This window comes from Pipistrellus kuhlii, unplaced genomic scaffold (assembly GCF_014108245.1).
Source record: "Pipistrellus kuhlii isolate mPipKuh1 unplaced genomic scaffold, mPipKuh1.p scaffold_m20_p_3, whole genome shotgun sequence".
In the NCBI taxonomy this organism is placed as follows: domain Eukaryota; kingdom Metazoa; phylum Chordata; class Mammalia; order Chiroptera; family Vespertilionidae; genus Pipistrellus; species Pipistrellus kuhlii.
In genome coordinates, this window is record NW_023425529.1 from 54,024,002 (window position 1) to 54,046,475 (window position 22,474).

A 22,474-nucleotide genomic window follows, 5' to 3' on the forward strand; every position below is an offset into this window, starting at 1 on the left:
CACAGCACGCCTCTCGGCTCTCAGGGGGGCCAGCCCTGTTGGACACATCCGAGGCTCAGAAACAAGCTTGCTGATGCAAATTAAAAAACAAACAAACAAACAAACAAACAAACAAACAAATAAATAAATAAATATAAACACACACACATATATATATATATATATATATAAACATATATATATATAAACACATATATTTTAAATATATTTTATTGATTTTTTTACAGAGAGGAAGATAGAGGTATAGAGAGTTAGAAACATCGATGAGAGAGAATCATCGATCAGCTGCCTCTTGCACACCCCCTACCAGGGATGTGCCCGCAACCAACGTACATGCCCTTGACCGGAATCGAACCTGGGACCTTTCAGTCCGCAGACCGACGCTCTACTCTGAGCCAAACCGGTTTCGGCTGATGCAAAATTTGGATGCAGGCATTGAAGAAAGCTCAGCGAGTTGGGTGATCAGTCTGGCTGGCGCTCCCAGTTCATGTATGCTCCGTAAAGGGTCGGAGGGCTGGAATCTGGTGGGAAACCTCTTCCTTCGGGCCAGCCACTGGGGCTGGCTCTTCCCTCCTCACTGCCAGCCTCCCTTTCCTTTGCTTGTGATTCTGACAATAAATGGGTTGTCTGAAGCTGGCTTTATATCCTGAATGCCACTGTGAATATTTTTAACCACCTAACATTTTTTTTTAATTTGACTGAACTGTAGTGTTCCTGATATACTCTTATGTAAGTGATTGTCCTTAATTCATATGAAGGACTTGAACCATTATCTACATATAAGTATATTTTCAATGTAGGCTAACTTTTATTATTTCTGGTGGTATTCACATTACTAATTAAAATCAGTTTGGAAGGAGCTTTTATTTTTTTCCATTTTAATATGATTCAGTGAAAGTTGTGTAGAAGATTACTTCTGCATCTTCTCAATAGTTTTTTCCTTTGCATTTGCCCTTTTCCTTTCGTACTTGGAGAGATTTGGCTTTATGTTCCAGGCTTTTTTGGGGGTCATTGTCCAGCTTCCGTCTAGTGAGAGCACCTTGCTGGGGCGAGCCCACCCGAGCAGTCGGACCTCCAGCTTTCTCCCGCTGCCCCGTTCAGTGTGGACGCCGCATTTCCTCCTGTAGACCCGGCCACTGGGCCGCCTTCCGTAGTGTCCTCACAACCTGCACTTCGTCATCCTGTAGGACGGGCGTGGATCGGACACCGTTCCTCTTTCTCAGCTCTTTGAGGAGGTGACATAAGGTTCCTGCCAATGTGAGAAGGGCACTGAAACGCCTTTTATGGCTCTTGCCCTGCCCAGTACTACGACAGATTTATTCTAGACCTGAATTCCTGATTGGGGGAGAGTCACAGAGACAAGGCTGGAAAGAGATTCAATGAAATGAATTAAGATGCCAAATGAATTAGTTTGGAAATAGCTAGCTTAGGCCACATCTGGTTGGGTGGGGTTGAACTTAAGGGAATTGATTAGTCATTGGTGTTTGAGAAACGAGTATAACATGTAAAATGATTTCTTTTCCTAAAAAGGGAAAGTCTCAGGAAAGAAATCAAGGGGCCATGAGTGGTATATTGACTTCATCCCTGTACAGTACCAACAAGGATGGACTTCCTGCAGGCTAACGGGGACACCTAATTGTTCTGAACGTTTATATCGCAGGAGTTATTGATGTAAAGGCAAGAAGCATTTAAGAAGGAGCCCACCAGCAATGCCACGTTCCTCAGACGGGGCAGGATGGCTGTGGGAGAGTCCTCTGCCTGCTGAGAATGCTAGGGCATTTCGTCACTGTGCTTCCTGGAGGGCTACGTGCTTGTGGTTGGGGCAGCATCTGGGAGTGAAAGGTTATTCATTTCCTTTGGAAGATTTAATTTTTTGTTTTTAGTGTCTCCTTTATTCCAACTGGTCTGCACAAACCCTTGCCAGGTAAATGTTCTTAGAAAACTTCTTTAGCAAGTTAGATTTTGTTACAGAACATCAGCAGCTGCTGTCTAATATAACATATCCAAATGGGAGGCTCCCGAGGCTGCTGCCCCTTGCCCACACTCTGTGTAGAGAGACTTCGTCTCTCTAATCCTCGGTCCCAGAATACCCACCCCGTTCAAGGCTCATTTCTTAATCATGTCTTGTCCTCTGATTGCTACATTTTAGAATTGCCCTCCTGACACGATCGAAAGCTCTTAAGATCTAGGGACCTTGGCTTTTATAGAAACCATGTTCAAAGATTCTTGAATGTGATGATTAATTTGACTCATTATTCAGACATCTTTCCTGAGGAGAATTATTTTTAATCTGAGCCATTGATTTAGAACTTTAATCTGTCTTAAATTTCATGTACACTTCAGGGGCTATTTCAGCAGGACCCTAAGGGGGAAGATATTTCCTCAAAATTGGACTTTTAAACATTGGGATGATTATTGATAATTTAGGATGACATAACTTTAACTCCAAAGAAATGGATTAGCGGAAATGGCTCATTTTAACCTGAAGAGTCTGAGGTTTTCTACTATTCTTTTAGTAGTTGGATGGAACACACTTAAGTGCATAATTACACGGCATTTTTTCAGCCATGGAAATAATAACTAATTATTTTTCTAGCGACTCTATTTCTTTACATTAAATACATCGCAGTATCCCTGAAAATATGTGGTATGTTTTAAATTTGGAAAATGTGTGATGTGATGATATGAAGAGATGGCTGATGTAGGTAGTTTCTTACATTGTGTTCATTTGAACTTGAAATGTTCGCCATATGAAAATGAGTATCATGTCAAAATGGTTTAGATGAAATAGAGTACAGTGTTAGTATTTTGTGTGCAACAAAGCACCGAGTGTCCAGATCCTAAAGGTATAGTTATTACCATTATCTGAATTCTCTCTGATGTCATACAAAGGTATTCTATTCATTTGGGCACTTAGGGTTTTAACAATTTTAGTGGACAGAAAGGAGAATGTGGGCTTCAACTGTAAAGTAATAGATTTCCCCAGATGTATAGTTTGTCACCAAGTAAGAGAGAAATATAAAGTTAAAACCTGCTTGGAAGTTTTGAGCCTTTCTTTGTAGCTGTCAACATATACCAACCACATCCACCTCAGGAGAAAATTCTAGCCAGTCCTCAGTGGCTGTTTTGCGGCTGGGATGGGCAATGAAGGCAGTGAGAGTGGAGATCAACTGGAGGAGGGGCCAGGTTGGAGGTATCGGGGAATTAGGAGGATTTGGTAACATTGAATGTGGGTGTTGGGGTGAGAGAGAGGAGTCGGGGATGAAGTGTGGGTTTCTGGCTTGGGTGGCAGGAAGGATGTTGCTGTCCCTCACCAAGAAAGGGAATATAGGAGAAATGTCAGGTTTGGGAGGGAGGGTAAGTTCAGACAATGCACTGATTCCAGGCCGTCAGTAAATAATGAGTGAATGAATCTGGGTGTGTGAATTGAGATGTCTGTAGGGTATAAAGGTTTTCTGCGTTTACCTATAAGATAGAAAAGGTAGACCTGGTCTAGGGAGAGAGCCTTGGGATCTGTTGAAACCATGAGGTTGTCAGGAGCACGGAGGATACTACCATGCAAAGAAGAAGGGTGTGTGTGTCTCTGGCGATAACCAGGGTGAGTGGGTGGGGGAAATGGGAAGAAAACCAGGAGAGAGTGGGTGTGTGCTGAGAGCCGAGGAGGAGGCTCACCTCAAGAACAAGGGAAAGTGCAGCAGAAAAGCCAAGAAGTTGGGCCATTGGGGGGCTGGTATTCGGAGAATGGGGGGCGGTGGGGACGTTAAATCCGACACACGTATGTACATGATATAAGGGGTGATAGGTGACTAGGAGTTTGATGAGTGGCAGGTGGATTTTGATCGACGAGGTGGGTGTGCATACGTGTGTGGAGAGAAGCCTGCAGAGGCGCAGAGGCAGAAGAGGGAGGCTGCTTTTTCTAGAGAACCAGCTGGCGTGGTGGGTGGAACAAATGACGTCCCCCCGTGGGCGTGGTCTGGGCAAGGAGGAGCCATTCAGGGAGAAGTAACCTGGTCAGGTCTATGACTTTGAAGCCGATAGCAGAGTGAGAGAGAGTCAGGGATGTTGTTTGGGCGGCTATTGCAGTCACCTGGGTGAAGGTCATTAGAGCTACAAATGGGACAGCTGCAGTGGGAGAGATGATTCCAGAAGTCTGGTGGGCAGATTAGCACCAGATTGACCAAGGGGTGGACCGAGAGGAGGGAAAAGGAGGAGGCGGCGGTATGGAAGGTGCCTGAGAGGGTGGCATTGCCATTGAGGAAACAGAGACACCAGAGGAGGAGAAGCCGGCCTAGTGAGGAGGCGGTGGGACAGTTCAGTGTTGGGCACCTTTGCAGAACGTTTGTGTAGCAATCAGCTGGCACCCAGAACCCAGGGGCCTGAAGCCGGGGAGAGTGGTCATGGCAAGAGACAAAGATTTGGAGCATGAGCTCATCATCCTTGAATTGGAAGTAGTTGAGATTTATTTGAAGGAACGCGAGAAAAATAAACCTTGATGTGGCCGTGGACCGTAAAAGAAAACTTCTCAGACCACTTCAGTGTATTTTTAACTTTCTTAGAGCAAAGCCTTTGATGACCAGAATGTGGACATGCCCCCCAAACAGCCGAAAATTAACACAGCAAGAAGATGTTAGGAAGTCCAGTCAGTACGCTTCAATAGAAATGCTGTTATCTTAGCGGTTTTTTTCCTCTCGGGTTAAACTCCGTTTCTTCAATTCTTCTGTTTATTATTGTTGATAAGAGACTTCAGAAGACTGGTGAGGAGTAGTGGGTTGGATTTCTGAGAAGTCTTTGAAGATGAAATATACTGCGTTGAATGTGGTATCATTGCATGTTACTCCCTGCTTTTGGCACCAGGATACCTAATAATTGGTATTTTAATGAAATGTCCAGAGAGGAATGAAAAAGAAAACCCTTAAGTGGATTTTATCTTTTTTCAGAAAATAGGCTGGTAACAATTTATATTTAAACTAAATACTGATTTGTAGAACCTTGCTTTGGGATTTCCCATAAGAATCTTCATTTTTCTGCTTTCCTTCCTAACATGTGTAAGCAGGTAATACTGCTCTTCTGTGGAAATGTGAATTAAAACAGAAATGAGTATTTTAAATCTGGGATTTCCAGCAGTTTGTTGGGTGTTCTAGAATTTGTGTAGGGATGTGAGTGATGGCAAGTGTTCTCTCTGAGTGCCCACTCCTCTCTGTACTACTTCCATTAAACAATTAAAAAAAAAAATTTGATTTCAGAGAGGAAGGGAGAGGGAGAGAGAGGTAAAAACATCAATGATGAGAGAGAACCATTGATCAGTTGCCTCTTGCATGCCCCACACTGGGGAGCAAGCCCACAACCCGGGTGTGTGCCCTGACCCGAAATGCAGCTGTGATCTACTGGTGCCTAGGTCAGAGCTCAACCACTGAGCCACCCCGGCCCGCCTTCTTCCACTTCGATTTAACGCTGCAGAAAAGAGATCACTCTTCCTGCTTTATTCCCAGTGCTTGGCTCTGGGTGGTGGCAAGTCATACAGAACCATTGCGATATTGTGATTTATAACAAGAAATATATATTTGTTCCTGGAACAAAACTCCAAAAACCCTTGAAATTTCCTAAGTGGGAATTTCTATAAAAGTGACAGAAGTGTCTTTTGGTATTCATAACAAGCCCCTTTCAATCACACTTTAGTTTGTTAAATGAGGTGACTTTAAAAATTTATATTTTTATTGATTTCAGGGAGGAAGGGAGAGGGAGAGAGAGAAACATCAGTGGTGAGAGAGAATCAGCTCCATCCTGGAGATGGAGCCTACAACCTGGGCATGTGCCCTGACTGGGAATGGAACCGTGACCTCCCGGTTCATAGGTCACTGCTCAACCACTACCCCACGGGCTGGGCAAAGAAGGTGACTTTTGAAAACCTCTAAGTCAAGCATGTCAAACTTATGGCCCATGGGTCACATGCGGCCCACAATGAATATTTTTACAGCCCAGCCAATACAACAGTAGGTAAGAAGAGTTTAATAAAAATTTCATAACTTTAATTTTTACAATATCCTGTCATACATAATTATTAATAACTGAACTACAGTGTTCGCTAATAACTGATTACTGTAATTTGTTGCATTCATTTCCATAATGCGCCTTACGCACAGGCACACCATTTCTCTTTGCTAATACCACGTTTCCCCAAAAATAAGACATCCTCCGAAAATAAGACCTAGCGCATGGAAAGGTAAGACAATAAGACCTAGCAAAACTTTGGGAGAAAAAATTAATATAAGACACTGTCTTATTTTCGGGGAAACGGTACTAGCAGCGAATATTTTAGCAGCTGATTGCCACGTCATTAGTCTTGGACTGACTTGTTTGGTGTGCGCAAAAGGGAATATTTCACTTTCGGAGAATAAGAAAAATAGGTTTATTTGAGTTAGGCTTATTAATTTGTGCAGTTATTCAGTGTCTGGTAAGTTAATGTTCAAGAAAGAATATTAGTTTTTATAAAAACGGTCTATATTTTATGTTAACAATGACTCATTTATTTCAGCCCTTTGTATTCAGCATGTCTCTATCGAAATAAACCTACGTTTCTATGGAAAGTGAAGCTTTTGGGTTTTTTTGCAGCCCGCATAAACTTAAACCTTGTTTATTCGGCCTGTTTTAGCCTTTGAGTTCAACATGCTTGCTCTAAGTATTTGGAGGCTGGTTTCAGGGGAAGCAGATAGGGACCAGAGATTGAGCTGAGTCACCAGTGCCAGTGATTTAATCAGTCGTGCCTATGTCACGAAGCCTCCATAAAAATGCTGACTGATGGGGTCGGAGAGCTTCCTGGTTGGTGAACACCGGGAGGTGCTGGGAGGCGGCACCCTTGGAAAGAACATGAGACTCTGAGCCCCTTCCCATGGGCCTCATGCAATGCCTCTCTTCCTTCGGCTGCTCCTCATTGTGTCCTTTGTAATAAGTGGGGAATAGTAAATAAAAAAGCACTTCCTTAAGTTCTTGAGCCATTCTGGCAAATCACTGAACCTGAATGGGAGGGACTTGGGACTGTCAGAAGCACAGGTGACCACCTGGACTTGCCATTGGCATCTGAAGTGGAAGGAAGTCTTGTGAGATCGAGCCCATAGTGAACCTAGGGGAGGGGCCGGCAACCTTTAAGACATAAAGAGCCACTTGGACCTGTTTTCGAAGGAAAAAAAACACACCTGGGAGCCTCAAAACCATTGCGACATTTAAAACAAGTATAACACTGCATATATTGTTTCTTACCTTAATGCTATATACCGGATCGTGCAGAAAAAGGATTTTTTCACTTAACAAAAAGAGCTAGGGGGTCTGTGCTAACCCCAGGTAGTTAATGTTAGAATGAATTAAATTGCGGAACACACAGGTGATCATCTGCAGAGACTTGCTTGGTGTGGGGCAAAACCCCATCTATCTGATGTCAGAAGTGAAGTTTTGTGAGGAGTGGATCAGAGTACAGAAAAGGAGTATTTTGTTGTTGTTTTCAGCTAAGAAGAGACCATTTTCAACACAGTGGAAGAGGCACACTGACTGCTGAGAGCCAATGGCTCATGTGTGTGGTGCACTTACAAGGCATTTTACCTTTATAGGTTCAGCTCATCCTCACACCAGCTCAGAGAAGCATGGAAGAGGCCCAGAGAGGTTAAATAGTAGCTGCTAAATAGAGGAACCAGGATGAGAAACTGGGCAGTCTGGTATGAGAGCCCACACTTTTAGAGCAGGGGAAGTGACAGTCTATATTTAGGGTGACTGCCACATTAGCAAACATCAGCATAAGACTCTGTGCTGAGTGCATGCAGCTTGGGCCTCGGGATGGGGGGCGGCGGGAAGGGAAATCATAAGGTTGAGGTTAAATTAATCTGGATGGTGTAGTCTGAAGTCAAGAGGTGGATGGTGGAAAGGGGATGGGGACCAGATTATGAAGATAGGGAGTCTCCTTTTACATCATGGTTTACCTTGAAATCCCTAGAAATATACAGTTCTGCTTATATTGAATATGTACCGTGTATATTCAGAAGAGGCCCAAGACCTTTCAGTTTATAGCATTCTTACTTTCATACGGATTACACTCATTGCAATGTTAAAAATGCGCATGTATAACATGGGTGGGAATTACGATAATTATAATGGGAGTGGCTCACAATTCCAAAAAAGCTAGGGATGTCTGCATGGTTTATTGTAATTTAAAGAGCAGTCTGTAATTGTAGGCTTTGGAAATTTGTTTTAAGGAGTGGTAAAGGAAGGCATTCCAGAAGATGGTTGTATGTTGCTGCATTTTTGTTTACCTCTCAGATCAGAAAGAGAATTTAAAAGACGTGGGTGTGTTCCAAAATTAAAATAAGTGACTCACACCCTTGTTGTTGCACTGACGTTGCTGGAATGTTTGCAGTAAGTATTACTGAGCAGGGCCCATGCGCAGAGCTCAGCAGGGCATACAGTTGGGTTTATTCTGAAAGAGTACTCCTTTCGTATAAGGAACTCTGGGATTACACGCGGAGACCAACATAATATGATGCCACGTGTGAATTGTAACAGCTCTGTAATGAGCATAGAGCAACCCAAAGAAATTAAGACAAACACACCAGAAGACCCATAAACATACCCTTGGTTTATTTATATGTGTAAGTGCTGAGCGGTGGGTACCTGGAGGCCGAATAGGAAGAGGCAGACCTGACGGTGGTAGGAGCTTGGCTTTGGGTTTTGAAAGGCTAGAAGCTCAAACAATGACAAGTGTCTTTTATTTTTCTGTAGAGAAAGCACTGGTTTCTGTATTGAAAAGGTTTAGATCACCTCAAAAATGTAATGAGCTTTATAGACTTAGTTTCAGAAATGCCACACATGTCTCTGATGGGATCATCTCCAGGGGTAGGTTAGTGTGGGTAGTTACTTTCTAGAAACCCTGCACAGTAGTCTATGAGATTGGGATAGCTCTTCATTTAGGATGTTCCATTTCACTCTTTTTCTGTAGTTATCAAATCAGACATTTTTGCTAGAGTCCAAATTTATATTAAAAAGGAAAATAAAGAGAATTGTTTTTGAGCTATTGTCAAAATAAATATGAATTTCTTGAAACAGGTCAAAATGTTAAATAATGTTTTGTTCAGTTTACTAAAGTAATTCAGAATATAGTAATTTTTAAATAATAGTTGGTAAATAGAGGTATTATGAATAGTATTATGAATACTCTTTAAAAAAATATATTTTATTGATTTTTCACAGAGAGGAAGGGAGAGGGACAGAGAGTTAGAAACATTGATGAGAGAGAAACATTGATCAGCTGCCTCCTGCACACCCTCTATTGAGGATGTGCCTGCAACCAAAGTACATGCCCTTGACTGGAATCAAACCTGGGACTCTTGAGTCCACAGGCCGATGCTCTATCCACTGAGCCAAACCAGTTCGGGCTATAGATACTTTTGAAACCCCTGGAATCACTTCCTGGCCCCAATTTTCTCCTTCCCTTTCTTTCCAGTTCTTTTAAAAATACTTAAAAAAAAAAATTGATTTTAGAGAGGAAGGGGGAGGGATAGAGAGCTAGAAACATCAATGATGGGAAAGAATCATTGATTGGCTGCCTCCTGCACCCTCTGCCCCCTTTCTGGGGAATGAGCCCCCAACCCAGGCATGTGTCCTTTGACCGGAATCAAACCCAGGACCATTCAGTCCGAAGGCCAGCGTTCTAGCCATTGAGCCAAACCAGCTAGGGCCTTCCCAGTTCTTTTTTGGTCATTGCTGCCCATGTATTTTATACGTCTTCTCTGTGTGTCTGTGTAAATAGTTGTCATTGTTAGTGTTATTTTACTGCTATGAAAACATTTTCTTTATAGGTCACTTCTGTTGCTCAACCTTGCTTTTGAGCTGGATCTTTGTTGCTCTAGTTTGTTCTTTTAAACTGATCAACACACCACAGTGTATCCATTTTCCTGCTGATGAACATTTAATTGTTATTTCCTCCCATTTTTCTCTATAACAAATGACATTGCAATAAACATCTTTATGTGTTTCCTTTGGTGCATGTGTAGGACTTTCTGTAGGTTATGACCCCAGCAGTTGCTTGAATATAGGGAAGGGAATTAGCTTCCTATTCATTGGCCTTAGGTAGCACCTGCCATAGGTGGTGCTTCAGAGCTATCTTTAAAATGGGAAGTTTGAGGATTAAGAAATTATCTCTTTTTAACTTGTATGCTCATATTTTATTGGAACTATAATGGAACTAACTGTGAAAATTTGTGGTTTGGGGGGGGAAATGGAATATAGAATAAGCAATATATCTGTTAATGGTTTGTAATATCAACTGATGGTCATTGGTGCCAGTTACCGTATTTTTCGGACCATAAGACGGACTTTTTCCTCTTATGGTCCAAATATAGCCTACACATATACTTTAAAAAAAAAGTTTTTTTTACTTGCCTGGCTCTGTGTGGTCTCTGTGTGCTTGCCCGGCTCTAAAATGGTTCTAAATGCTGCTGTTTACTTTACAGGGTTGATTATATGTGTTTATTACTGTGATGTTGGGTTTTAATGCACATAAAATATTTTAGGACACTATTTGTTTCAGAATCTTTTTTTCTTCATTTCCCTTCTCTAAAAACTGGTGCGTCTTATGGTCCAGAGCGTCTTATGGTCCGAAAAATACGGTAAGTATCAATGGGTATCCTCAATGCAGAGTGTGGTGAAGAAGGAAACTACTCAGTGCAGATAGCTCAGTTATGACACAGCATGGCTGTGAAGCAGCACTGGGGTAAGGCCCCTCTAGCTAGACAGCTCTGCTCTGCCCCAGTCTGGTCTGTCCCCTCTGCACCTGCCAAACACCTCCAGCCTCGGAAATAAAGGGAAAGTGTGCCCTCCAGGCAGAGAGAGGGGAACTGACTTATGTAGAGAGAAGTCCCCACTTGCTCCTGGTTTGTCCTCATGTAAATGAGGACTCCAAGTCCCTCCAATTTGATTGGTCCCAAAAGCACTATTCTGATTGGTCTCAGTGGAACCGCTCTGATTGGTTTGTGGAAGTGCTAATGGCCTATAGCTGCACAGCTCTGGTTGAATGGGGAAAGTCTCAGCCTTGATTGAAATACAATTCCAGGAACTCCTTTATGAAGGGGCTGACTCAGGCACCAGGAACACAGTGCAGGAGGCAGCAGTTCAGGGCAGGAAGCAGGCAGCTCAGCGCAGTCTTCTCCCTGAAGCATGGCTAATGTGAGAGGCTCCTGCCTAGAAATGGCTACGAGACTCTGTTTTGTTTTGTTTTCAGTTTGAGCCCAGTTAACCACCAGGAGACCTTCTTGGTGTAGGTATCTTCTTCTTAGGGTTCACAGTAACTTGTGACTTACATATGTTTCTGTTTAATTGGAAAACATATGGTTGCATATGTTCTAGAACCACAAGGAAAGATTCTATAGAAAAGAATTCCCTAAATTGTATTTCTTTGATTCTCAGTGCTGACCTGAAGTTACAGTGAGGGAGGCTTGGTGGGGTGTGGGAGATTTTTGAATAGATCGTATTTTTGTGGCACTTAAATGTTCTGAATGCAATTTATTTGAAAAATCTCTCTTACACTCTCATTATGACTCAAGGTGACCAAGTAGAAGGGAACAGGTGCCTGAATCAAGAAGAATGGCATAAATCACAACAGGAGTTGGTGTGTTCCTTCCGGTGAAAGAGGGCTCTGTTTCCGATCGCAGCCTTCCTGCTCGGGCTGCCCCGGCTTAGTGTGTGGTTTCCAGGATATCTGTTGGACTGGCTTCAGGCAGACAATAGCTGTGCCTTCATATTTCCTCCGCCTCTTTTTTCTGAACTTTTATGTAACTCTTCAATAAGATCAAAACCCGTGGTCGGCAAACTGCGGCTCGTGAGCCACATGCGGCTCTTTGGCCCCTCGAGTGTGGCTCTTCCACAAAAATACCACAGCCTGGGCGAGTCTATTTTGAAGAAGTGGCGTTAGAAGAAGTTTAAGTTTAAAAAAATTGGGCTCTCAAAAGAAATTTCATGGATGGAATTGGAGAACATCATGCTGAGTGAAATAAGCCATTCAATGAAAGAGAAACACCACATGACCTCACTTATTTGTGGATAATAAAGAGCATTATAAACTGATGAACCAAAAGATAGATATAGAGACAGTAAAGCAACAAGCAGATTGTCAAATTACAGCGGGGAGGGGAGGAGGATCTGGGGGAGATAATAGATCAACCGAAGGACTTGTATACATGCATATAAGTACAACCAGTGGACATAAAACTATGGGGAGGGAGGGGATATGGGGGAGGGAGGGAGGGGGGCAAAAAAAAATCATTAAAATATGTTTAAAAAATAAATAAATAAATAAATAAAAAGAAATTTCAATCGTTGTACTGCTGATATTTGGCTCTGTTGGCTAATGAGTTTGCCGACCGCTGTCCTAAACCATTTGCTAGTAGAGTTTAGTTGCTTCTCCAAACATTTATTTCCTACTGGCAGGCATTAATAAGAGATCTACTTCTCCTGGAGCTTAGCCACAAGTTCTGCAAAGTGTCATGATTGACAGACCTTTGAAGGGACTGCAACATGGATGATATCCCTGTCGTCTATCATGAAGAAATAAGGGGCAAACTTTGCATTTATGTGGATTTAATCGAGATCTCTGACTGATTCACCTCTGGGCCTTCATATTCTCCATTCACTCTTCCACTGATTTGGACTTAGAATGTTAAAGCAGGTGATGGTTAAAGTTGAGAACAAATGGGAAATCGTATAGGTATGGGTTCCTATGCGGCTGTACAGCTGTTGAGACTGGGTTTAAGAAATAAACGACTCCAAGAGATGTGTAAGCAGTAATCCGTTGGTAAATGCCAGCGCTTCTTTAATCATGTGCAGCCAGCGCCCTGGTCCTGCAGTGCCTAGTGATTCTTGTCCCCGTGTTTGAAGCCATCCTGTTATAATCATTTGTTGCAAATGATCTTTTCTCCTGCATCAGGCTTGTTTGTAAGATGATCAAAACGAGCTCTGGTTGACAGCTCACCTGGTTAAATTGTCCGCTTTATCCTCTGACCTTGCAATTCTGTTTCTAAATATTTATCCTGAGAAACAACAACAAGGATACATGAAAAGATCTCTTATAAGAAGGCTCATCAAAGCATTGTTTTGGAAATAGTTTAAAGGCCCAACATTAAACCTCTCAGATATATAGACATAGAACTGTTGAAAGTTATTTGAGAGTTAAAAGTACAGGTTCTGGATGCAGACTATTTGAATCCTAATGCTGGTGCTGACACTTAGAGCTATCTGATCTTGGGCAAGTTTCTTTTGCTTTTTCTAATGTAAAATATACATAACATGAAATTTATCATTTTAACACCTTTAAAGTGTATAATTAAGTGGCATTAAATGCATTAATATTATGTAAGCAAGTGCCTTAATAAAATTGGTAATTGTAACTAACAACTATCTTTGGGTTATTTTGAATATCAAAGAAGTGAATACATGTTAAAAGCTTAGAATGTGCCTGGTCCATAGTAAATACTCAATAAACATTAGTGATTTTATGTATGTATATATGTAGATATATAAATCTATATATTTAAATGAAAGTTATGTATATTTACAATACATATGTTTGATATACATAGCAGAGTGAAATGATTATTATAGGCAAGCTAATTAACATATAGTTATCTCTTTATATAGTTATCATTTATTTGTGATGAGTGTACCTGAAATCTACTCTTTTATCATATTTCAGTATTCAGTATTATTAACTAGAATAAAAATGCTGTACAATAGATCTCTAGATTTATTCATCCTATATATCTGCAACTTTGTACCCTTTGATCACAAACGTTAGTTATTGTTAAAGTATTCAATACATGGGTACTCATGAAATTTTTAAATGGAAAAGATTAAAAATAGCATGCATGCATAGTTTATCATTAAATATAAAAATAGAAAAAAGAACTAGAAGGATCTACCTCTGGTTGGTAGGGTAATCTCCTTTTGTTCCTGTGTTTCTTTTCTTTTCTTATAATTGCCCTGTTTTGCTTTTGTGATTGAAAAAAATTTATTTTTTTTGCATACAAAAAGCACCCAGCCATTATTGGCAGGTTATCCTAAAAGTAACAATCTGATTTTTCACTTTATCTCAGAGTTTCAATTGTTCTCCCTGACTAATTAAATAATTAGTTAAGATTCTTTGTGGCATGCATGCATTCAGTTGTGTCAAAAATACACTTTCATACAAATGCAAATTCCTAAGGGTATCCTTAAAATATTATATAGTTTGTTCATTTTATTGTGGCATTTTTGTTTTTCTTAAGTGTGGTTTCCTGTTCATTCAGTTTTGCACTTAACATTGCTGAAAATAAATATTTTGCTCAGCAGGGTAGTAAGCCAGATGGAGTGGTGTTTATAATTCAAGGAAATAGCCTAAACGGCCATCAGTTAAAACTGCACAAAAGCCAGCAGTACTTTGGTTAGAGTTTTATAAGGTAGAGAGCCAGGAATTTTACATTTCCTGTGTCCATGCTGTTAAAACTATTCCTGGAACCGGGGTGGAGAGAGGAAGGAGTACTGGTGGTGAGAGGAAGGAGTATGTAGGGTGGGTTTGGGGGGAGGTACCAGAGAGCAAAGCTTGAAGTGACTGGCAGCTGGAAGCTCAAGATCTCTCTGCAGTATCATGTACTATCTTAGCCGGTGTTGACGTTTTCTTAATATCTGTTTAAATATAAATATGTCTTCTCCTAAAATTTAAGATTGCCTCAGGTATACTGGTATGTGCTGTATTTATTCTTAATGCCAGTATTCCGTGGGGTGCCCAGAGGTCTGTGTATAGGTTGGTATCAGAAGCAGACCTGGACAGCTTGGGTATTATAGATTCAGGTGGGTTGTGTGCTTGAGAGAGCTTCTCTGTATTTATTCAACAAATATTGAATGTTTTGCTGGGTTGAGAGTTGTGGGTTGAGTCAAAAGGGAGTGAGGAAATGGATAAATAATTATGTCAAATATGTTAACTATACAGCTTGATGCGTTTCTCTCCTCTCCTTCTCTCCCCTACCCACTAACCACCACCATGAAAACACAGTTCATTTTTGTCACCCTGGAAGGTTCTTTAGTGTCCATTCCTAAGCAGAACCAATATTCTACCTTAGATCACCATAAATCAACCAGCCTCTTCTTGACCTTCATAGAAATGAAAGCATGTAGTATGTAGGGTTTTGTTTGTTTGTTTGTTTCATTTTGTTTTTTATAGCCGACAGCCCTGAGAGGTTAAGTAATTTGTCCAGATTTATCCAGTAGTAAGTATAGAAGCTGGAATTTTAGTCTAAGTAAAATCACAAAGGACGGAATTGGACTCCCTCCTTATGATTACTAGGTTGTCAATAATCAACTAAATGACAGATCTCCACAGAGTTTTTATGTACTAACACAACTTCTCTTTTCCTGAGCCTTCCCCTCCTTCATCCCTATCCGGCCAAAGATAAATGAAGCTTAGAGTTTTGTTTTATTCCCAAGTTTGTTTGTAGTTCCTTTGGAGAGCATAAAAGCAATGAACGGGGAGAAGATCTAGTTCTCAAGAGTGCGATCTGTAATGCCAAGGTTAGAAATGCAGATGGCCGGCCATGCACAGGGCGGCCCAGAGGAAGTGGTACCAGGCTTTGCGCTGGAGGTATCTGACCTTTGCCTTGAAAAGCGGGCGCTGGAGGTTGGGCCATGGGGCAGAGGATGGCATCTTGGCCTCAAAATGCAGATCCCTGCGTTAATGAGGCATGAGATGTGTGACAGGCATCATCGTGGCTGCCAGGTGCCCCCGAGGCCCCAGCCCGGTCAAGGAAGCTCACTCTTGAATGTCGGGTCCTGCAGCGTTTGAGGTGCTTCTCGCTTTGGGGAGATTAGTTGGACAGTGAGTGGTATGGCATTGGTTGTGTAGGCTCTCTGCCAGGCGGGACTGAGGGTTAGGGAGATCTGGGATGGAGGAAAGAGACACAAAACTGGTTGCAGGAGCAGTGGGAATGAATGGAGGCTGCTGGCTAAAGATGTTGAGTTGTGGGGCTAACCAAGGGTGGGTGTCAGAATCAGTAGTAAAACTAGAAAATCCTCCAGATTGAGCCAACCTCAGAGCTTCTGATTGGTGGTTGACAGCAGCCCTCTGGATTGTAAAAAGTGTCTGGGTTTATTCTACATACTTTCCCTCCCCACCTGCAGGTATGAGTCAGAGATGAAAGTGAGTCTGGGTACCCCTCCAGGACACGTCTCAGGCCCGAGAATCGGAGGCAGAAATTGTGCTGTCTTAACAGCTGGGGGAGCAGTGTACAGTGGCTCCAAAAGGTCTCTTCTCCCCCCCCTCCCCCCCCAAAAAAAAGTGGCCTTGCTGGCCCTGCATAAGCCAAGAGCTTGCCAACTTCCCAGGCAGCCATTTTTGGACAGTTTTGAGGATCAGAAAGCTTTTTGGTGAAATAAGCCAACCTACTGCTTGTATAGGCTGGGCCTTCCTGGGTGCCCAAGGCTAATCCTCCTACAGGATATTCTTTTTGCCTCTTAAGGATAGCTTCACATCTCCCACACTAAACGTCCTCCGCATGCTCTGGGTAGTTTTCAGAGCCTTCATTCTGATCCCCTGAGCCAGCTGTTCCTCGTTGCCACCATTGCTCTTCAAAGGAAAAGCCCGCATTTAGACATGTGGCCAGCATGAGATAGAGTGGGGCCGCGTGGTCCTCTCTGAGCAGGGAATACACTTCTGCCTGCGTTTTGGAGGGAGAGTGGAGGCACCCCGGGCATAGACCCTAAGCCAGTGGTTCTCAACCTTCCTAACGCCTTGACCCTTTTATGCGGTTCCTCATGTTGTGGTGACCCCCAGCCATACAATTATTTTCGTTGCTACTTCATAACTGTAATTTTGCTACTGTTAATGAATCGTTATGTAAATATCTGTGTTTTCCGATGGTCTTAGGCGACCCTGCTAGCGGTTCTCAACCTGTGGGTCTCAGCATGACGAATCATAACAGTAGCAAAATTACAGCAATGAAGTAGCAAGGAAAATAATTGTATGGTTGGGGGTCACCACAACGTGAGGAACTGTATTAAAGGGCCTCGGCATTAGGAAGGTTGAGAACCACTGCCTGCTCTAAGGGGACCTTTCATACATGTTGGATGCATCCTGTTCTGTCAGCTCGTGGGCCTTCGCTGTGTTAGCTGCCCCCTGTCAGGCGTCACTTTGCCAGTTTGGTAAGCAAATCTGATCCTGTCCAACCGAAGGGGAAACTGTGTGGGAGCCCGGCCGAGGTAGCCCTGCCCAGATGTCTCTGTCACACGGCTCGCATGCGTTTGGTTAGGAGCTTACGGATCAGGCCAGGTCCTCACGGTTAGTCAGCGCCCTCCTGGTGAGCTGTCCTCGGTACGCTGCAGTAAAAACTGGCCTTTTCACCCCGGGAGATGTTTACTCGGAAAGGGACGCTAGGGGTCTTGCCTTATCCTGCACACTGAGGCGGCAGTTGCACTCAAGAGGTTTGCTGGTTTGGATGTTTCATATTAATTTCTTTCACAATTTTGACTTAAAATATGTCACACTCGTTGGAGAGTCCCTGCACTGAGTATTCTCTTTAGTCACGCTGTCCTGCCAACTTCAGGATTGGGCACGTGAGACTGTTTGCATGGCTGCTCTTTGCCTTCTGCCTCTAAGGCCACTGACACTGGTTTCTTATGTGCTTATCGAATAGCTTCCAAGCAGCGTTTGCTGTGTTTTGCTGCATTTGATATAGTGACTAGATTTGGGTTGGTGCTTGAAAGTGCCACATAGCCAGACACAGGGCTAACTTAGTAAGGATGTGTCACTCACTGCGTGCAGCCCCTTCAGTCCAATAATAGAAGAGGCCATCTCACTGGGCTGTGCCTCTTTCTCGTACACCCCTCCTCCCCCTCTTTTTAAAAAAATTTAAGTGCTGACAATGTCAGGAACTTTGGCAGCTTACCTAATTTAAGGGTAGCAGAGGGTAAAGGGGGGGGGGGTTAAATGGTGCTGGAAGGAGAGTTGACTTGGAATGGTGAACACACAATACAATAAAAATTTTAAAGGAAATATTAACACACACACACACACACACACCCCTCACTATGTTCCACCTGGAACAAATTCACCAAGATGGCCTTCTCTCATGTCCAACATCAGCAATGCTCTCTCCTTTGCTATTGCAGTACTAACTTCTGGGAGAGCTAGGAAAACAACACTTACGCTATGATTTACTGAATATTATATACTAACCAGAGGCCTGATGCACAAAATTCGTGCATGCTCTCCCAGCCTGTACCCTCTCCAATCTGGGACCCCTTGAGGGATGTTCGATTGCCTGTTTACAGGGGGTCAGGCCATAGGGATGAGGAAGTGAGGGCTGTTTTCAGGCTGGCCACACCCCCTTCAGGGTGGGGGTCCCCACTGGGGTGTCTGGCCAGCCCGGGTGAGGGGCTGATGGCTGTTTGCATGCTGGCCACACCCCCTTCAGGGTATAGATCCATACAGGTTTTCAAGAGGACATAAATGATCACATTTTTATTTAGTATTTAGCTCTCTGTAATTATAAATAAATAATTTACACCCCCCCTTTTTTTTTTAAAAAAAAGGTTGTATTATTCCATTTATGTTCTATTGTTTCATATGAGGACACAGCATCTGAATTTAAAACACACACACACACACACACACACAGCCAGTACATTTTTAATTTAATTTTATTTATTGATTATAGATAGACAGGGAGAGAGGAAGAGGGAGAAAGAGAAACCATCAATTTTCTGTTCCATCTATGCATCCATTAGTTGATTCTGATATGTACCCTGCCTGGGGATCAAACCCACAGCCCTGGCATATCGGGGTGCCTCTCTACCCAACCTAGCTGCTGGCCGGAGCAGTATGTGCCGTTTCTGATGGGGGAGGGGAGGGGTCTCTGTAGAACAGGTGGGCAGATCTAATCTGGTGATGAAGCAGGAAACAGAAGGGAGGCTCATTCTGGAGCATTTTACTGGTTTAGGAGCACACGTCTAGATTTTTTTTTTTTTTAAAGATTCATGAATTCTTTTAATTCTAACTGGAATCTGAAGTATGTGAGGAGAACGAGATCTTGGGATATGCCTAGTAACAACATTTCTGAACACAGTGCTTACTGGAAGGAATTATTTTCAAGGTTATTTATGGCATATGTATATCTGCATTTGGTGGTAGTGGACAAGTTATTGGGCTTTTAAATACTTGCTACATATTTTGGGACATGGAGGAGAAGTGTAAGACTATCAATTAAATATAAACTTTAAAATAATATTAATGGGAAGGAGAGAGGTGTAACTATTTATGGTGTTCTTTTTAAATTGATGCGAATGTAAACTTGGGTGGTGGTAATAGTTTGACAGCTTTGTGAACTGAAACCATTGAATTGTGCCCTTCCCGGTGGGTGAGTTTTAAGGTATGGGAGTTATAGCACAGTAATGATGTTTAAAGAAGAGATCTTATTAATGAATCCGCACTGTAGAGAAGATTCCAAAATTGCTTCTGATCCCGTGTTCCCCAGATCTCCCAAGCAGTTGCAATGAAAGCTATGCCAACACTGTTATCTCCAGTGGTGGGGAAATGCTGAGTGGCCCGAGGTGAAAGCTGTTTACACAAGCCTGAGTCTGTTAGCCCAGAGATAAGAAAAATCAAGCCCTAGGCCCACTCAGGCCGAAACTGACCAGAGAAGTGGGAAAATCTGGGATTTCCTGATAGTGGTCCCTAATTTATGGACCATTCTAGGCTGTTGACAAAACAGTAGTCCGTCTACGGGTAAAATCCTGACACATGCTGCTAGTGGATGAACCTTGAAGACAGCGGGCTGAGTGAAATAAGCCAGTCACACAAGGACGGATAGTGTGGATCCCACTTCTATGAGCTCCTGACAGGAGTCAGATTCACCGACAGAGGAGCGGGATGGTGGTGGCCCGGGGCCCTGTGGTGGGGCCGGGAAGGGAGGGCCGGAAACGGAAGCGTCATTGTTTCGGGAGTAGTTTCGGTAAGGGAAGATCAAGCTTTGGAGATGGATGGTGGTGCTGGTCGCACAACTATGTGACTGTACTAACTGCCACTGAACTGGACACTTAAAAAATGGTTAGAATTGTCCTAGGCTGTTTGGTTCAGTGGTTCGAGCGGCAGCCTGTGGACTGAAGGGCCTCAGGTTTGATTCCGGTCGAGGCCATGGACCTCTGTTGCAGGCTCGATCCCCGGCCCCCCTCTCGCACATCCATGTTTCTCTCTCTCTGATTCTCCCTCTTTTCCACTCTCTCTCTCTAAAAATCAACGGGAAAAATATCCTCAAGTGAGGATTAACAAACAAAAGGGTGAGAAGGGTAAATTCTATGTTATGGATATTTAACTACAATTAAAAAAAAATTAAAAATAAATAAAATATAAAAATATAAAAAATAAATAAATAAAAATAAAGTAAAGTAAGAGTGGAATCATTTAAAGGTGGTTTGGGTTCTCTGTCAGACTGGGCACCTTTTTAGATGGCCTCGCGTCCTGAGTGTGTGTGAGGGACCGCCAGGATGCTTATCGAGGCCCCTCCCTGCTCCCCGTTCGTGCTGGTCCTTCAGCGGTCACCAGGGAGCATCTCCCGCGTTCCAGAAACTGAGCTTGAAAAGTGTGACCCCCCAGGCATGGATAACCAGAGGAAGGCTGGGAGAGACGCCCTTGTTAACAATGTTTTCCACATCGTCTATGCTCCTCTGTGGTGGGAAGTGTGGGTGGCACCCTCTAGGTAGCCGTGCTTGGTGGGGGACGGTGTCCTGTCTGGAAGCCTGGCTTAAAGTGGTAACATCAGCTCGTGGCTGAAATCTGACGCCGGCAGATGCACTCTTTAGAAAGACAGAGCGTCTCTGGAGAAATAAGGTTTGTCTGCACCCTAAACATTCTTCATGGAAAAAACCGTCATGGGGGGCTGCCAGGATGAGGACGGGGTCATCAGTGGCTGCTGTTTCCTGAGGCAAAGGAAGAAAGACGCACCTGGTTCCTCAGGAGCAGCCGGGCTAGTCAGTGGAGGAGAGACCAAAACACAGACGTGTGTGCCCAGCTGGTGCCTCCGTCGGCGACAGGTTTGATTCCCCATCGGCACCTGCCTGGGTTTGGGGTACGATTCCCCTGTCGGGCACGTATGGAGGCAACTGATTGATGTTTCTTTCTCACATCCATCCGTGTTTCTCTCCCTCTCTCCCTTTCTCTCTTTCTTTAAAAAACAAAACACAAAACAAAACATTGTCAGGTGAAGATTTAAAAAAATGAAATACAAATGTGTCCTTTGCTTGTAAATGAAATGTCATGTTTACAGTTTCTCAGTCCTTCGGGCTGCGGTAACCAAGTGCCATCCACTGCGTAGCACATACACCACAGAAATGCATTCCTCACTGTCTGGGGGTTTTGAAGTCACAGATGGAGGGGCCAGAGATTCGGTGTCTGGCGGGGTCCCATCCCTGGGTCACAACAGCCTTTTTGCTGTGTCCTCACACGGGGCTCTCCCAGGAGGCACTAAGCCCTCGCACCTAATCACCTCCCACAGGCCTTACTCCTCATCCCACCCCATTGGGGGGTAGGGTTCAATGTTACAGACATTTACTCTGTAACAGAGAGCCGTCTATAAATAAGGAAGGATTAATGTATTAAATAAATAAAGGACAAGAAGCATGATTTCAGGTGAGTTAGTGACCAAGAGCTCAGAGACCCTATTTTCAGAACACATGGTTTTGAAATATTCACACTTTCCTCCTTCCCTGGTGTCACAGTGCTTGTTAATGTTTTCAACAGCAAGCTCACTCTCAGAGGCAGTCTTCTGTTAAATAAATTCTTTCCTGGGAGGAGGAGGAAGAGGGAGGAGGAGGAGGAGAGGTGAAGTGGGGGCAAGGATGTGATATTTTTGGAATAGTTTGAGATCCAAAGCAGATTTCCTGATAAGACTTATTTTCTCCTGAGTTAAACCTGCGCTGTGGTCATTCTCTAACTGACAAAGTGAAACAGAGTGGGTGAGCTTGGGAGGCCGTGCTGAATCCGGCCCGGGCTCCGAGCGCGGCAGAAGAGTGGCTTTCGGACGGGGAGGGAGGGTTTTCGTGGAGCCCCTTTTTTGATTTGAGGTTTGTTTCTGAATTTCATACTGAAACCAAGTCAGGGCTTTTCCTTTTTTTGTCACTTTTCCCCTGCGGGATGGTAGGGGATTGTACCAGTTCAGAATATTGCAGATTTTGAAAGGAAGCTTTTAAAAATCAGATGCTCAGAATGTATTATCAGTGTGTCTGGAAACAGATCTTCTGGGTTTTTGTTTTGTTTTGTTTTTTTCTGAAGAGGAGTGGTTGAGTGCTGACCCATGGACCAGAGGTCGGGGTTTGAATCCTGGTCAGGGCACATGCCTGTTTTGCCGGCTTCATACCCAGTAGGGGGTGTGCAGGAGGCAGCCTATAGATCAGCGGTCAACAACCTTTTGGACCTCATGGACCT

The 22,474-nt window shown here is 43.3% G+C and overlaps 1 protein-coding gene and 1 long non-coding RNA gene across 3 annotated transcripts in view; both read left to right on the plus strand.

Moving 5' to 3' along the window:
* The window catches only part of RASSF3 (Ras association domain family member 3), an 82,833-nt gene that overhangs the window by 16,175 nt on the left and 44,184 nt on the right, over nt 1-22,474 (plus strand). The window lies entirely within an intron of this gene.
* On the plus strand, nt 1,299-5,213 carry LOC123653200. The gene is made up of 2 exons (XR_006742864.1): nt 1,299-4,153; nt 4,239-5,213. It is a non-coding gene; the product is annotated as an uncharacterized LOC123653200 (long non-coding RNA).